Source organism: Protopterus annectens, chromosome 15.part0 (assembly GCF_019279795.1).
Source record: "Protopterus annectens isolate FY-2018-M chromosome 15.part0, PAN1.0, whole genome shotgun sequence".
Taxonomy (NCBI): domain Eukaryota; kingdom Metazoa; phylum Chordata; order Ceratodontiformes; family Protopteridae; genus Protopterus; species Protopterus annectens.
This window is the reverse complement of record NC_056749.1, coordinates 832,104,822-832,121,993: the sequence shown is the minus strand read 5'-3', so window position 1 is coordinate 832,121,993 and position 17,172 is coordinate 832,104,822.

Below are 17,172 nucleotides of genomic sequence, written 5' to 3'. Positions count from 1 at the left end.
GCCGCGCCTTGGGGCTTAAACAGGAAGGCAATGGGAAGGGAAAACAGCAGTAAGAAGGCAATCAAGGAGAACTAGCATAGCTGGCAGGTGAAATGTATCAGAATCAGCCAATTACACAGGCAGCAGCCCAGCCTAGCACATTACTATAAACTATGCAAGCACCTTTCAATCTGGTGTTTCCCACAAACTCTACACCACTGGTGTACACAGATGGGGAAGTTTTACATGAAAAAACTAACAAAATGTTACGGGCAGCTGTTGCTCTCATACATCAATATGTGGAAGAGGCTGAGGGTGGTGAGGATGTGAATGCTGATGACCAACCCACAGTGAGGAGAAGGAGAAGAGTCTACAGACCCCAGGTAACCTACCAGGAGCTACATGAGCTGGAGATAGTGGAGCATTATAGGGTGGACAGGGGCATTCTACAGCAAATTGTTGAGCTGTGCCAGCCACACCTCACACACAGAACCAACAGAGGGGAACCCCTCCCAGTGGATACCAAGGTATGTGTAGGCTTAAGAATACTAGCCACACGTACCTTCCAAAGGACAACTGGGAATATCATGGGGATCTCCCAGGTATCAGCATCCAGGGTACTCCACCAGTTCCTGGATGCCATGTCAGCACATGCCGGTGAGCACATATATTTCCTTAACACCCGTGAGGCATTGACCAACAATACGCATCTCTTCCACCAAATAGGAGAATACGCTGAGGCAGTGGGTGTTATAGACTGCACGCACATACACATCAAAGCACCACCCAGTGAGTGGGGTAGGGTCTACATAAACCACAAGGGCTTTTCCTCCATCAACTGACAGGTTGTGTGCAATGCCCAGGGCATTATCTTAAATGTGTGTGTTGGCAGCCCTGGACTCTATTGCGACTCCCACATCGGGCATATCACACAGCTGTAACAGACATTTTCCAGTGGGGACATCCCATATGGCCACCTAGTGGGGGATGCTGGTTGCGCACTGGAACCATAGCTGATGACACCCATCAGAAATGCACAACCACCCAAACAAGAACTCCATAATAAGGCACATGCACAAACCAGAATCTTAATAGAGCATGTGTTTGGGATGCTCAAGTCACAGTTCCACTGCCTGGACATATCCAGTGGAGTCTTGCAGTACTCTCCAGCTACATATACATAAATGTTCATTCTATGTGCCATGCTACACAATATCATCCTGCAGAAATAGCTGCATCAGGAACAGCATGGGGCAAGACTACACAGCCCCCCACCATTGCCAAGGCCATTACAGGCACAGAGAGACTCAGAGGAGAAACAACCTGAGCCTGCCCATGTTGGCAGAAGGACATGTGCCCAGTATGCCCAGGCTTTGACAAAGAGGCAATGCATAGCACATACACTGACACAATAGGGACCGAGGGAATGACACCTCTCTCTGACTCACACATACAGTGAAAGGGATGCCAAACATGACACTACCTGTGCTTTATCAAGTATAGGGAGTGTACAATGTGCATCCAACATAGTCAGCCCTCCAGCACCATCCTCAATACTGGAACAGCCACAAGGTAAGTCGCTCTTCCTATCAATTGCTGAATGGAGTAGTATGTTCTGCTAGTTGTATCTATGGTATGGATGTGACTATACAAGGGAATGGCTGAATGTGATGGCAGCAGACAGTGGACACCTATAAGGACAACATGAAATTCATAACAAATACTAGTGTCAACAAAGTAGGCAGTACTAGACAAGGTGACAAATCCCACTGCAGTACATGTGGTGGCCCAAAGGTGTGTCCATAGGGCACACACATGCATGTCAGTGAGGTTCACATACCCAACACCAGCCTCAGCCAGCAGGACAGGTGTAGATAACCATAAAGAAAGTCTGTGCTAAGGCCTCCAATTGATGGCAATGGTGAACAACCCCCATCCAGACCTACACAGACAGACTACAACAGGTCTGGTAGTTGCATGCTAGTTCTGAAGGATAAGAAGTGTGAAACTGAAATGTAGGTCAATAAAACCTAAGATCTGTACTCTACTGATGTGCCTTTAGTCTGTATGATAGGTCAAAATACAAAACAAAATGGAAGAACAGAATACCTGAAATAACAGTACAGTCATACCAAATGTTTAAAGTCATCAGGTGTGCCCCCCAACAATCCAATGTAGAAATGCAGTAACATGTATGTGTGAGTTTAATAACAGTGGAGCACAGATTCTCTGAGCTGGCCCAATTTACAGAATAGATTGTTGCATATGTACAATATGCAGGGGTCCATGTGTTAGGTTGTTGTGTGTTCAATGTTGTCTGGAAGTGGTCAGCATGTAGGCATGGAGGGTTGTGTCTCTGTGGCCTATGACCAGTACTGTTGATGATAGGGCCATGTTCTGACAACTGCAGTGCCAACCACAATGCATCTCAGCAATACCCATGTCAGCAGTCATCCATACTCACTGTCCAGATGTCAATATCTGTCACCGTCTGAAAGATGGACATGCAATGAATGTGGGCCCAGACATACATACAGTATACAGGTGGAAGTACCCTAGACAGAGTACATAAAATGTAACTGTCAACTGCACACACCTTTGGAATTGTACATACAGGTTAGCAGCACATTAGTTGTCTGTGTAGTATGGAATATTGATGTAGTCTGGCCAATCAGTGGCAAACCACAAAAAAACACAGTTATGAAGTAATGAAAGACTGCCTATGTCCCCGCACAAAGAAGCATAAGGGGAATGTCCCAGGTATATCTGTGAGTCAGCTGCAAGAAGCTTCCATATCACACATGCACTCAGCTCACCCCACCATCAGCCACAGGTTTATCACAGGTAATATCCCTGCTGTTGGGAATGAGTATAGTATGACCCCCACTTCTGTATGGGAATAACCACAGAATGCAGCATGCTGAAGAGGTGTCCCATGCAGGTGTGTCCCTACCTGTAAGCAGCACCTTGCCAGCATCCAGACCAATGGATTAATATGGACAGGAACTATTGCCATTAACACCTCACACACTTACCCTGTCACCCCAGGGAAATCCACTGGCTTGCAGCCTGGGAATGCAGGAGTGACAGAATGCACTGACCTGCTACAGATTGCCTGCATCACTGCCAAATGCCCTATAGTCCTCTGTCAAAGGCCTCTGCCTCACCCATACTTTCAATGTATGGTATCTCATGGGGTCCCAACTAACAACATAACACAGTCAACAGAACACAAATGCAAGGCCATGTTGACAAATCCCAGTAGCATGCCCACCATATCCTACTGCATGAACAGTGAACCAACCCCTAAATAATGCTGGGATGAAGGGAGAGCTATAGGTATACTTCTCGGATATCACTTGCATAATGCTAGGATGAGGATAGAATAACAGAGTGGGGGTGTAGAAGTCTTCACGTCATGTAGTGTGTGAAGTCTGAAACTCTGATGTGTGCCCATACTACCCCTGCCTGCAAACCTAGTAATGGGTGGCTACAAACCTGCTTGTAAACCACAATGTGAAGGGGAACTGACCAGATATATGAGCCCTGCCTCTGGGTAATCTGGGTGAATCTGTACAGCTGAGAGGAATGGCCACAGCAGGATATGGCCATTCTGTTACATCAATAAATGTACAAGCAGGGAATCCTCAGCCAATACAGTAACAAGGTGCTGGGCCATTTGCACAGACCTATCAGCAAGTGTCTGCATCTACCCCTCATGAATGGCATGTGTGTGTGCAAGAATATGTAGGCTGCAGATGACAATACTGGATACAGCTTCATTCATCTTGTATTACCCAGGAAATAAGTATATCTGTCAATAGTTGATGAAATAATACATCACAGTGTAAAACAGTACATATGTCTGAATATATCTGCTAACACCAGCCATGTAAAACAAGCAGCACAGACACAATAGTTACAGTATCCCACTATATTTCGTCCATTGTGACTCCATATTGTCAACCTATCTACAGATATCCTGCAGAAACAAGTTGCTAGCTGTAGGTGTAGAACACCAGTCCCTGGACTGGAGTACAACCTACCTGGAATGGATTCACACACTCAGTACAGAAGGTCATACTGGGCATGCTCCTACACTTAGAGTAATGAAGCCCATGTCTGATAACACAGTGGACTATACATATCTGTCAGTCGCAGATGTCTGTGCAAATACATCACATTGTACACCATTCATGCTTTGCACACACATTGGATAGGAATACTAACACATATCCAAGGCCAACACACTACAATATGTAAAACATACACATGCAGAGATGTGGGGAAGATAGAGACAGACAGTGACAGAGAGATTTCCATCATGAGGCCTGTCCCACCCACCACACATCCAATTGGCAAATATCACATGATGTGCTGTCAATCACTATAGAAATTGCTTTTGGTAGCCCCCAGCTTTAAAATGTCTGTGGTGCTTCTGATACCTGTGTAACATGATAGTACAAATCAGTATTCATCTAGCATTTGTATACCCAGTCCTGTCAAATGTAGTTGTGTGTGGCTGAGTGTGTGTGTTTCCAGAGGAATGGTTTATGGCCCATTCACACACACACTGCACTTCCCATTGTCCATGTTAGCACTCCTGCTGTCAATCACATTGAAAAAACCTTCAGGCCAAGTCTCAGCCCTATAAGCTGCATGGCACTTGCAATATGTGTGTAATACTGTAGTGTAGAACACTAGTTAGGTAGGAGTTCTAATCCCAGACATGGCAACTGTGAAGTTTTGTGTGTGTGTGTGCGTGTGCATGTGCATGTGTGTGTGTGTGTGTGTGTGTGTGTGTGTGTGTGTGTGTGTGTGTGTGTGTGTGTGTGTGTGTGAGTGTGTGTTGAGATGAAGAATTTTGAGGCCATTCACAGTCACTACTTCTCCCATTACCCTACTTTAGCATGCCTGCTAATGTTAGTCACCTTGAAATAACCCTTTGGACAAGTGCCAACCCCATAAGCTCCATGGCACTTGCGATAAATGTGTAATACTATAGTGTAACATACCTAGTTAGGTAGGAGTTATAATCCCAGAGATGGCAACTGTGAAGCTGTGTGTGTTTGTGTGAGAGAGAGTGTGTCTTTGATGATACCTGACATTATAGACATTGACACTTACTATTCTCCCCTTACCCCTCCTTTAGCACTGCTGCTGATGTTACTCTCCTTCAAAGATACCTGTGGAGAGTTCTCCAACATATAAGCTCTATGGCACTTGTGATAACTGTGTAATACTATAGTGTAGCATACTAGTTAGGTAGGAGTTCTAATCCCAGTGATGACTGTGTGTGTTTGTGTGAGAGAGAGTGTGTGTCTTTGATGATACCTGACATTATAGACATTAACACTTACTATTCTCTCCTTACCCCTCCTTTAGCACTGCTGCTGATGTTACTCACCTTCAAAGATACCTGTGGAGAGCTCTCCAACATATAAGCTCTGTGGTGCTTGTGATGACTGTGTAATACTACAGTGTAGTATACTAGTTAGGTAGGAGTTCTAATCTTAGAAGTGGCAACTGTGAAACTGTGTGTGTTTGTGTGACAGAGTGTGTGTATCTTTGTTGATACCTGATTTTATGGACATTGACACTTACTACTCTCCCCTTACTCCTCCTTTAGCACTGCTGCTGATGTTAATCACCTTCAAAGATACCTTTGGGCAGCTCTCCAACATATAAGCTCCATGGTGTTTGCGATAACTGTGTAGTACAATAGTGTAGCATACAAGTTAGGTAAGAGTTCTAATCACAGACATGGCAACCATGAAAGTGTGTGTGTTTGTGTGACAGTGTGTATATCTTTGATGATACCTGATTTTATGGACATCAACACTTACTACTCTCCCCTTACCCCTCCTTTAGCACTGCTGCTGATGTAACTCACCTTCAAAGATACCTTTGGACAGATCTTCAACATATAAGCTCCATGGTGCTTGCAATAACTATGTAATACTATAGTGTAGCATACTAGTTAGGTAGGAGTTCTAATCCCAGACATAGCAACTGTGAAACTGTGTGTGTTTGTGAGAGGGAGTGTGTGTGTGTCTTTGATGATACCTGATTTTTGTGAACACTCACATTTAATATCTCCCCTTACCCCTATTTTAGCACTGCTGCTGATGTTATTCACCTTCAAAGAAACCTGTGGAGAGCTCTCCAACATATAAGCTACATGGCACTTGTGATAACTGTGCAATACTGTAGTGTAGCATGCTAGTTAGGCAGGAGTTCTAATTCTAAAGATGTAACTGTGTTTGTTTGTGTGAAAGAGTGTGTGTGTCTTTGATGATACCTGATTTTATGGACATTCACACTTACTACTCTCCACTTACCCCTCCTTTAGCACTGCTGCTGATGGTACTCACCTTCAAAGATACCTTGGCAGAGCTTTCCAACATGTAAGCTCCATGGCATGTGCCATAAATGCAGAACAATGTAGTAGCAGTAACTGCATAGGTATGGCTTTAAATCTCATATGTGGCAAGTGTTTGTGTGTGTACATATGTATGTCTGTACCTGAAAGATTTTGGCCCCATTTACACCCAGTACACATCTCAGAGCCTGACTTTAGCAGTCCTGCAGATATCATCCACCTTATAAGCACCTGTTGCCAACCCTAAACCATGTAAGGTCAGTGGTGTATGTGGTAAATGCATAACATAATGGTCCATAAATATTTTTAGATAGAGGTTTGAACCTCACTCCTGGCAAATGTGTGTGAAGTGTAAAATTATTTTTGGGATCTCTCACCCACAACATCACCCAATGCCAGTATTTACAAGGGCTGGTGATGTTCCTCACCTTAGAAGTACCTTCGGACAGCATCCATCCTATAAGCTCAGTGATGCATGCAATAAATGTGGTACACTATAGTAGCAATACATAGCTAGGTAGAAGTTTGAATATCAGTACTACTAAGTGTGTGTGTGTGTGTCTGTCATCAGTATACTGTGTGAAGGGTGCTGTGATTGTGTAATAACAGGATCCATTATGGGGCCAGTTTTGCTAAATTATTATGTTGAGGACTTAGTATATGCCACAATGTTCACCTTACAAGGACAATATATGTCAAACACCAGAGATGTTGGTGTAGGCAATCCATAGCCCTACATGTGACATTATGGATTGTTGAACAATATAGGCAACCCTTCTATTACTCAGAGAACACTCTCTACCCACGTCTCATACACAAACACACTTGGCAAGGCAACAACCACTATATTGGTAGTTCCCTGCATATTGCCTCACAGATAATAACTATGGTGTGATTGCAGTGGACTACATGCCTGTTGACCACAACAGTGCCACTGATATCAGAAAGTACTTTGATGTGTTATATCTCCTGACTGAGTGTGTGTTATCCAGCAAGTAAAAGGACATGGCACCCTGTTCCATCCCAGCAGTAGGCAAATAAATGTGTACAGTGGGCCTTTTGCTATGTTCCCCACTGGATGCTTGCAACAACTGTAGATTCTGCAAACATAACCCACAAAGGGAATGTCATGCCTTATACACATGCCCTGTATGGACAGACCCACTTACTCCACTTAATACCCGTATCATGCTGTCAATGTGGGTGCAAGCATGACCTCAGTTACATAGCCAGGTCTCATGAAATGAGGTCAGGAATGCTACATCAGAAGATAACAATCTGTCAACACAACATGCCCCAGAAACCTCAAGTACACTTCCACACATCAAAGAACATGCATGTGGGACATGTGCACAACCAAGACACTGTCCATGTTATGGAATATAGATCATATACATGGGAAGCACATCACTGGCCACCCACAATAGTAACCCAAATGGGTGGATGGTGACTACAATACCCATTCCTGGGACCACTCCAGGGACTACACCCAGAGCCACACTGGGGACTTTTGTCATGTGGCCTGATGCCAAGGTATTCGCTTTGCCTAGCCTTGTACAGCCTTCAGGCCCATTCACCTACTACACACCTGTGAAGCAACGAACCTATGCATCTCAGTACTGGCAAATGTGTGTTTTTGTATGTGTGTGTGTGTGTGTGTGTGTGTGTGCGTGTGTGTGTGTGTGTGTGTGTGTGTGTGTAGATGAATGATTTTGAAGCCATTCACAATCACTACACCTCCCATTGCCCTACTTTAGCTCACCTGCTGATGTCATTCTCCTTGAAATAACCCTTTGGCCATATTTCATCCCTATAAGCTCTGTGGTGCTTGCAATAACTGCGTGATACTGTAGTGTAGCAAACTAGTTAGGTAGCAGTTCTAATCCTGATCCTGCCAACTGTGAAAATGTGTGTGATTCTGCGAGTGAGTATGTGTGTGTCATTGTTGATACCTGATTTTGTGGACATTCACACTTACTACACTTTCCTTACCCCTCCTTTAGCACTGCTGCTGATGTTACACACCTTCAAAGATACCTTTGGACAGTACTCCAACATGTAAGCTCCGTGGCATGTGCAATAACTGTGTAACCCTAATCAGGTGGGGATTTGAAGCTCAGTACTGGTAAGTGTGTGTTTGTGTGTGTGTCATCAGTATCCTGTGTGGGTTTTGAGGTGATTGTGTAATGGCAGAATCCATTGCAGTGTGGGTTTTGCTACATCATTATATTGAGGACATATATGTCTCAATGTCCACATTACAAGGCCAACAGTTTTCAAACACTGTAGAGGTTGTTGTAGACAATCCTCAGCCATACATGTGTACAACCATGCGCAAGTACTATGTGACAGTATGGATTAGTAAACAATATAGTCAACCATTATAATACCCAAATACCACTCTACACCCATGGATCATACACAAACACATTTGACTCTTACTCCCTTCCTTCCTTACTTTCTCTCTGTCTCTCTCTCTCTATCTCTCCCTCTCTGGTAGATGTGGAAAAGTACATCTGTTTTGCATAGGCAGCATCTTGAGTTTTGTAGGTAATGTTCATAATCAGCTGATGGTCTGTGCACGAACTGGAGTCCCCCACTTGCTAATTGCATGTGGAACAGCTGTGGTATCATTCTTACAGCCAATTGCATGGAAACACACTCCTATAACTAAGCATTTCATATGGGTGTTGCCCCTTTTCCTTCACTGTGAGCAGGACTTCATGTGGGTGTCAGACAAACAGCATCACAGAGGGTAGTTGGAAACACCGCTTACAACATACACTGTGGAGACAGACCAACAAACAGGAGGGGGATGTTCCAGACATGGGGACAGAATGTAGGTATTGCTGTTCTACATTTGAAGTAATGTTGGTTTAACAGGGTTTGTGTGGATATGGCTGTTCTACATGATTTAAAGTCTGGCATGACAGTGCTATGTGATTGAGGAAACTCTCACCTGTATGGCTATCTGACCAGAGTTTGGAGTCTTAGTTGTAGCGTGTTACTCAGACATTTCCTATATTTAGAAATTCAATAGCATACTTTGATGACTGCAGTCAGTACATGGTGACATCCATGTGAGTTACTAACTTCATATCCCTCAGAAGAGATATGTCACAACAAACCCTGTTACACCAGGAATTTTCTCAGTTTATCACAGCAATATGTCAATATTGGCCATGTGTTTGTGCATCTGTCCCCCAAGTCTGTCACCCTTTGTCCATATGTCATGCAGTAAGAGGTGCATATGCACAGTATATCATTATTTACTGACATAATTCCTGATAAGCCAGTGATATATCAGACTGCTAGACATGTTATGTATAGTAGGCCTTATATTTCAGGACAAAACCTGGACATTCTGTTGTAGTCTATACAGTAGTGAGGTCTGTGTACTTATGGTGATTGTTGACAGAGTGTCAGTATTGTGTAGCAGTGTATTGTGAATATGTTACTTGGCCTGTGTACAGACTGTGGTAGATGTCAGTGTTCATGGCCCTGTTCTATATGATGTTCCATGCTGCTCCAGTTTCTGTTACCCTATCAGCTTATATGTTTATAGGGCCAGACTGAAACACGTCCCATACCACAGTCAGGCATCAGACTACACTGTGAATTGGGCCATTATATGTAGGGTTAGGGTATGAGTGGCAAATATGAGGATGGTTTTGTTCACACAATCCATATACTGTACTATTAATTAGGCTTACCATAAGGTAACTGTGACTGTGTTGAGATTGGTTGTGGGTATGCACTTTCACGCTGGTGTCTGTTACTTTGTGCTGTTACATGCCTGTAGCGCCTGCTATATTTGCAAGTACATGTATATTCCCCCATAGGAAACTTGGGTCAGTGTTGTGGCAGTCTGCCTGTAGTTTACACAGTGCTTTGTGACATGCTTAGCAGCTCAGTGTATTTATCTAGTGTGATGTTATGCCCAGATATTTGTCAGATGTACTGTTACCTGGCCACCATATGTGTTGTATTTCTGAAAAAGCAGTGGGATGTTGTGAAGATATATGTCACTAACTAGTGGGAAGTGCTCCTCCAGTTAATATGTGTTAGGACATACAGTAGGATGTGAATGCATCAACTGTGTGAGCTTATCTATTCCAGTACTTGTGTGATATCCCCATTTTCATGGCTGAAAATATCCCCTTTGTCAGGCTTGGTCCACATGTCTTGCACTAAGGAGTTCTGTGTATACCTATGGACTGACCAGATTGTGTCAGACTGTCCAAATTTATTGGTCATATTTCTGCTGTATTCCACACGATCATTAATGTGATTTGTGTGATACTTCACTACAAAGTTTTATGATGTCTGTTGGTAACTGATGGCATACATGTCAGTATCAGAAGTTACTTCCTACACAACATCACTGTAGACACAACCCCTGATACTGTAGCAACATTCTACATTTATACCCACAATACTTACATTACATTCCCTTGCACTAAGAGGTTGGGACTTATTGTGCTGAGGTATGACTACACTACATGTTATGGGCATATATTATACATGTGTGTATATATATATATATATATATATATATATATATATATATATATATATATATATATATATATATATATATATATATATATATATATATACACACACACACACACACACACACACACACACATATATATAAATATATATGTGTGTTTGTACGTGTACATATATCTACATATGTATATTATGTATATATATATATATATATATATATATATATATATATATATATATATATATATATGTCCATAAACTTATGTGTAAACATGAGTGTTGTATATACCTTCCCCGATGTATCATACCATATTTATCTGATATGTATATATTTAGATATAAAAACATGACTGATTCAACACTATTTTCACTTACAAGTACTAAACAATTGCAGTAGTCAAAGCAGTTGTTCACTACTATTCAGTATGTGTATTTAATGATATATTTGAAAATACAACAGACATCTTTACAGCTCAGATGACTTAGTGGTTGACTGTTGTGACTATAGTGTTCAGGATCCTGGGATCAAGACCTGCACGGGCTGTTTAGTTTGTTGCTAGGCAGAACAAGGACTGTTAGATTCAGAGTAGTTAAGGCAGTTTTGAGCAGATGTGAGCAAAGCTAAGTGGTGGTAATATATGGTTAAATGAATAGGCACTTACACCATGTAGGCTTCGCTTACCAGTACGCAAATCTGCTTAGCATTTACATTTAAGAAATGTTTACACCTGCTAAGCATAACTCAGCCCTGGTAACCAATGATCACATTCCAGTCTGACAAAATAGCAGGGTAATGACATCTTTAATAAGTGTATTTAATCCCATGTACATAACATGCCTCTATGTGCTGTTATTACAGTAGCAAGGGGTGTGAGTATACTGTATGGGACACCTAAGTATACATAGCTAGTACAACAATCTTTTCTCTTTGTACGTGTTTCATAAATGAATAGTATCCCAGGTTATATGCAGTCACACTTGCATGTATTGTAGCATTATGTTACTACTTTTAACAGTACTTTTCCAAGTAAGAGTAGATTGCAGATTGTAGTACTGGAACCATAAACCCCTGCATGCAAAGCTGGACTCTGAGTACTGACTATCATTTTGTTGGTGTGTGAGCTGTATGTTATTAAGTATCTCCTACTGGATATTGATCTGTGTGGATATTAACTGTAGACTACTATGTGTTTAGGACATGTCATTGAGGGCTGCTGTCATGTAGTAATGGCATACCTATCAGTGTCAGACATCTATCTGTCAAAACATTCATCCTAATGCATAACCTGTTGGCTAGCTGATTTCTGTCTGTCCTCTGTATAGATGTGCAGATGTCAGATATCCATCTTGGCTGCTTACAGGCAATCTATGATTGACTGGCACTGACATATCTCCCCAGCTGAGTTATGAATGCAACAGTTAGGAAACCCCACCCTGTATGCACCACATGACATTGGATACCTCAACCAGACTAGCACAGTCAACAGAACATGCTTGGGTACAGGGCTCTAACCCAGACACTGACCATGCTATGTAATATATATTGCATACATGTCAATTGGAGCACCTCATTGGCCCTCTGCAAGAGAAAACCATATGATTGGATGCTGAATATAGCTGTCACCTTGGAGATCACTTAAGTGGCATCGGTTGATAGATGGCCTGCTGACAAATGTCAGGCGGCATGATACCAGTGTACCCACATACCCTACTCTTCTCATCTCTCCATGGACATTAGCCTGGTACACACCTAGGAACAGCTGCACCTATGGACCCCAGTACTGACAAATGTGTCAGTGTGCATTACTGAGAATAGCAGTGTCTGTGAGTTTGTAAACTTGTAACTGACAATACGCTGAGGGCCTTCTCACCCACTACACCCCCATTGCCATACTTAGAAATGGCTGCTGCTGTAATTGATGTTAAATGTACCTTGTTACACTCTTCGCCCTATGGGCTACCTGGAGCTTGCAGTACCAGCATAACACTGTTCTGCAAATGGGTAGATAGGTGTGGGTTACTCTCTGAGTCCTGGCAAATGTGTGTATGTGTGTGAGTGTGCGTATTTGTAGGAGACAGCATTCTGAGGCCACATTTGCCAAATCCAATAAACCTTGCCATAAATTATAAGGGATAGTAATGTTGCTGACATTAGGAGAGCAATGACAAACCCTCACCCTACTATCCCTGTGGCATGTGCAATAAATGCATATCCCTGTGGTAGCACTGATTAGATAGACAAGGGGTTGTATCACAGTCCTGGTCAATGTGTGATTGTGGGTATGTCAGAGCATTATCATGGGTTTCAGTGAGTACAATATCCAATGTGGGGTTTGGATGCTGGGTATATTGTTTTTACACCATGGTACCCCCAGTACATGTCCCAAGGTCCACTGTATGAGCACCACTGTCACCACCAACCGTACAGGTAACTGATTGCATTATCCATCCCAATGATGCATGCACTGTGTGCAAAATCTCTGTAACAGAATGGACTCACTGACAAGGTAGTTAGCACTGTTAAACCCAGGTCTGTCAAATGTGCCTATGACTGTATGTGTTTGTCAGTGTGTATATGACAGTATGTCATACTATGCATTGTTCATTAACACAGAGTACATCCTCCATTGCCATACTGTACAAGGCCAGGTGATGTTCTTCACTTAACAGGAATCTCGGGATAGACCTCATCCTAAAAGCTCTGTGGTGTGTGCAATTAAAGCGAAGCACATTAGTAGCAATAAGTACCTAGGTAGGGTTTCTACTCTCAGTGTTGCCAAGTAAGTGTGTGTGTATGTGAAGGGATCTACTTCAGTTTGCAGAAAATATATGTCCCAAGAGATCATTTGTCTGAGAACTACCTGGCTAAAGGTAACCTTTCAAAACAATAATCTTGTGGAAATACATTCAAGCAAAACTAGTAGTGGATGTCTGCATGCCCTCTTCTCCACTGTACAGCTGTACAGTGATACAGGAGTTGATATATATACATGAGTGTTGTTTGGTTGTTGTGGCCACAGCCACCCACATTGGGGTATTGTTGTGGGTATCCCCCCGCTTAGTGTGTTGTTATACTGTACAGTTTATGTTAACAGGTTAAGTAGTTGTTAATCACACTATGTATGGTTCTACGCCACCCCACACCCTACAAAGTGGGGGGGGGGACTGTGCCACCCACACCAGCACACCTATGTTTACCAACTCCAGGATTGCACTACATTGGGGAAGAGGACATATACCCTGCCAGTACCATTGTCAATGACATTAAACTGGCGAACTGATGTTTTCCTGATGTGATGTTTTGGCAATTTGGTATGGGTGGAATTACATAGGCCAAAATGAGTTCACTACAAAATGAAGTACATCCATGTGAACAATATTCTCTATGTATTGCATCAACACCAAAGCCTGTGTGTGTGTGTGTGTGTGTGTGTGTGTGTGTGTGTGTGTGTGTGTGTGTGTGTGTGTGTGTGTGTGTGTGTGTGTTATTCATGGACATTTGGTGTGTGCCACACAGTATACTTACATATGTCCACTGTAGAAGAACTGCTAACATCAGCCACCATCCACTCACCTGTATACACCCCTTACACCCCTTGTAGGACAGGACAGCAGACCAACATCCTGCTGACACATAGACACCCAAAACACAAACAGAATACATTATGGAGGCCACAATCAGTCAGTGTTAAAAACAGCTATTATGCATCATGGCTGGCCAGCTACACACCCCGATGTGTAAACATTAATCATTCCAGCTGGAAACATGTTCAACAGCATTACATTGCTAAACCTTAGGACATTCACTCTGTGCATCAGAACCATATCAGTACGTCCCTGCATCAATGGTATGGATGACAGGGATGTGGCACAGGTATCATCATATGCACAGAGTGTTTTGGCAGGTTTGTCAGAGGCCTAGGCTGAGCCGTTTGATTGACATAATGTGTGTGGGTTAGGGGGTTCTTTATTAAATGGGCTATGCAGATGTGGTGTGTGTAGGTATGGAGGTGCCCTAGCCGTGTTGGTGAAATGTGTGTGTATGTATGCACACATGTCTGCCATGTGGCTGCCCTACACAGGGGTTTGTTGGAGAGCTGCAGACTGTACATGGAAGGGTATACAGTTCACTGTCTCCGGCCATGGACATGGGAACTGTGCCTGCCAGGGATTTCATGGGCACTACCAGGCAGAACCCAGATATGTTACTCTCCCCTGATGATAACAATTGTCCACTGTATCCGCATCCCTGTTGGGACTGGCAAAGACCACGTGCACATGGCCTGCTGCATTGTGGTGTGGACAGCACCCCCCCCCTGCAGAGCTGTTGCTGGTACTGCCACTACGTGAGTGGCCGTGAGTTGTTGCACGTCCACATAGACCTCCATCTGTTGGTTTTGCTGACCTACATCCACGTGGCCGCTGCCCTACTTCCACCACATGCTCTACCACAGACACCATACGGTCGAGGATTCCCACCATCTCACCCAACCGTCTATCCAGGACCTCTGCAAAATAACGGTGGGCACCTGCAAGATCATGGATGTTGTCAAGTACAGCAGAATGAGTAGCCCTCTGGAGCCTCAGACTCTGTCTGGTGTAACGTTCCATATGTGCCTGTGTCTCCATGATGGCCCAAAACATGCGTCTGGTGACACCTGCTGTGGCACTACTGCCAGGGTCATGATGGCCAGCAGCCCTCCTATGAGCATCCCTGTACATCTGCCTGTATGGTACCTCCCCAGTCATCTGGCTATGGCTGCTGTGTACAGACACACTTGCCATAGTCCCCATACTGTCCTATCCCATGCCACCACCCACCAACTGTCCCTCATCTATGGCCACTGGTGTTGGGGTATGTATGGGAATTGAGGCTGTGTGTGGGGATGGGATGGATAAAAGTGGGATGTCGACTGATGGCACAGCTTCAGCCCCTGACAACACTGTCTGTGCCTCCCCATGCCTATCATCATTGTCAGAGTCTGTATGGACACTAACATGAGTTTGCTGCAAGAGGGATCCTGTCCCATCTCTACATCTGTGAGGGGCAAATAAAAAATGTAATTTATAATCTGTACATTATGTTTTACCTCTACACACACTCACCCACACACACACACACACACACACACACACACACACACACACACACACACACACACACACACACACACATACACTTACAGGTGAGGTGGCACAAAGATATTACACAGACCTCTCATTACCCAACAGTCAACATGCATGACATATGGCACTCAACAGCATGCACTGCAGCCATACTCAATCCTTTTTACCAACATTATACATCTTTGTGATGCATGAGTTGTGTTAGTAGGTGATGGCCCTTCCCCTGGAACACACTGCACCCATGTACACAGTTTTGCTGTGCACCTTTACAGCAAACTGACATGTACTGTGCACAGTGATGGGAGCAACGCATTACAAAAGTAACATGTTACTGTAACATATTACAATTTTGAGTAACTAGTAATATAACACATTACTTTTTCAAAACAGTAATGAAGTAATAGTAATATGTTACTTTTTTTAGTAACTAGTAACTAGGTACTTTTGCATTACTTTGCAAAATCACAGGTCGGGAGACCTGCTGGGGCAGATATCGAGTGACCAAAAAAAGGGGGGGGTCTTTGCTGCTGAGTGTTTCTGCCCCCTTCCAGGTTTACTGTATGATACACTGCTCTTTGTAATACACATCCCTGCATTAGTTAGAACTGTGCATCCTTAAGGACACCTCCTTGCAGTGCACCATTGCTTTTAGCATACTTAAAGCAAAATGCTGCACCTTTACAGATAGTATGTCAATCTTTAGCTCCCCAACATTACTGTAGACCTCTTATCACTATGAATGTGCCTAGAAATGAAAGTCCCATTGCATCTCTAAAATAATTGACCTTCAAGGAGACACAATCCACAAGTAATAAAATGCAGTTAATACCAATTGTCCATTTTCATATTTACCTCCATATGGTGAAAATGGCCCTACATGTCAACAATGATACATTCCTCCTAACTTCCTGAATGCCAGGCTAGAACTCCCAGTCTCCCAATTCTATCTAATATCCCCACCACCACATTCAAAGAAACAACCCAAACTATCTCTCAGTGTATTGGTCACAAGGATTTTCAATCGGACATAATAGCTACTAGAGGCTGGCTGAGACAGCACTGCGAAGGCATGTTACAAGACTGGGAATAATTTGTCTCTTGTAAGTTTTAGAGGTACTGTTTATAATATAGGACTTTGTATGAATAGTTGCCGATTTTATTATCAGTGT